General features: G+C 27.2%; 1 non-coding gene across 1 annotated transcript; it reads right to left on the bottom strand.

Moving 5' to 3' along the window:
* Window positions 1–391: 391 nt before the first annotated feature.
* On the bottom strand, window positions 392–497 carry LOC120885954 (U6 spliceosomal RNA). The gene has a single exon (XR_013427274.1). It is a non-coding gene; the product is annotated as a U6 spliceosomal RNA (small nuclear RNA).
* Between the last annotated feature and the right edge of the window lie 919 nt (window positions 498–1,416).

The raw sequence follows: 1,416 nt of genomic DNA, 5'->3' as shown, positions 1-1,416 counted from the left end.
AAGATTATGAGAACAATAATACCACAGGAAAACATGAATAGGAAGCAATAGACAAAAGAAAATAATTAACAATAATTTTAGCTATTAAAATTATCAGACATACTATGAAACAATCAGACCTACTACAAAGTATGAAGTATAAGTCAATCTACAAAATTTTAGCAAAAAAATGGAAATCATAAAAATTTGGCATTAAAAAATATTTTTAGTTGTTGATAGAAATTTTATTTAATTTATTTTTTCATATATGCTACTGAGAATCAAATCCTTTACCTCACACAAGCACTCTACTACTGAGCCACAGCAACAGCCCTGGCATGATTTTTTAAAAAAGAAAACAAGTAGAAAGAAAATATCTGTAATAAAAAATAATAATAATTGATAATTTAAGGAAAATTTAGTACTCTTCACAAAATTTTATACCACCTTTGTACAGAGTCATGCTAACCTTTTCTGTATCATTTCCATTTTAATACAAGTGAATTCAAAGAAAGTACAAAAGAACAATCACAACACTAATAGAAAACCAAAAATCAAAGTAAGATTGATTTCACAGAAACTAGTGTCACTGAATGCTCATTTTTCAACAGCAACAATGAAAGTAGCACAGAAATTCAGTATCTCCATGTTTGAATTAAGAGTCAACTTAGGATTTTAGGACTAATAAATATTATTATAGAAATAACCATGAATGACATTTTCTAACTTACAATGCAAAGTCTTTAATAAAAAATTCAATTTTATTTGTATGTATGAATGTTTTTAGATTTTTTTTAAATTGTGATTTTCAACTAATTGGTACATTTCATTTAAGTTTTCAAGTTTTGGGAGAAATTTATTATATTATCCTTTAATATTTTTAAATTGACTTTAATATCTATACTGAATTTTCTATTTTATTTGTGATAATGATAATTTATGTTCTCTCTTTTTCTCAGTCAGTTCTGGAAAGTTTTGTCATTATAGTAATAATTCTACACTTGAAATTTTGCATTAGTGATATTCTCTATTGAAGATATTTTCTATTTCAATGCTATATCATTTTTTTTTAAATCTTGCTGTTATTCTTTTCTCTCTTTTCTTATATTTTGGGTTTAAATTTCTGTTCTTTTGCCTGATACTTTAGTTAGAAGCTTAGATCATTGATTTTTTTTTTGAATTTCATTTCCTTCTAATGTATGTATTCAATGCAGCAAATTTCTTTCCACTGTTATTAAAAGTTATTATTAAGTACATACAAAATTCGATTATTTTGTATGAAGCTATAATATATGTCATCTCATTGACCACCAGGTGGATTCCACTGATCTGATTGGATCAGGAGATATCCCCTACCTCCTCACCTCTCCATGTGCATCCCTCCTGCAGCTGTGCCCTCAGTCTAAGAGGATGAACATCCCACTCAGGAGAATTATC

The sequence above is a fragment of the Ictidomys tridecemlineatus genome, chromosome 1 (assembly GCF_052094955.1).
Source record: "Ictidomys tridecemlineatus isolate mIctTri1 chromosome 1, mIctTri1.hap1, whole genome shotgun sequence".
Taxonomy (NCBI): Eukaryota; Metazoa; Chordata; class Mammalia; order Rodentia; family Sciuridae; genus Ictidomys; species Ictidomys tridecemlineatus.
The sequence above is the reverse complement of the archived record's forward strand: the minus strand, read 5'-3'. Positions and strand labels throughout refer to the sequence as shown.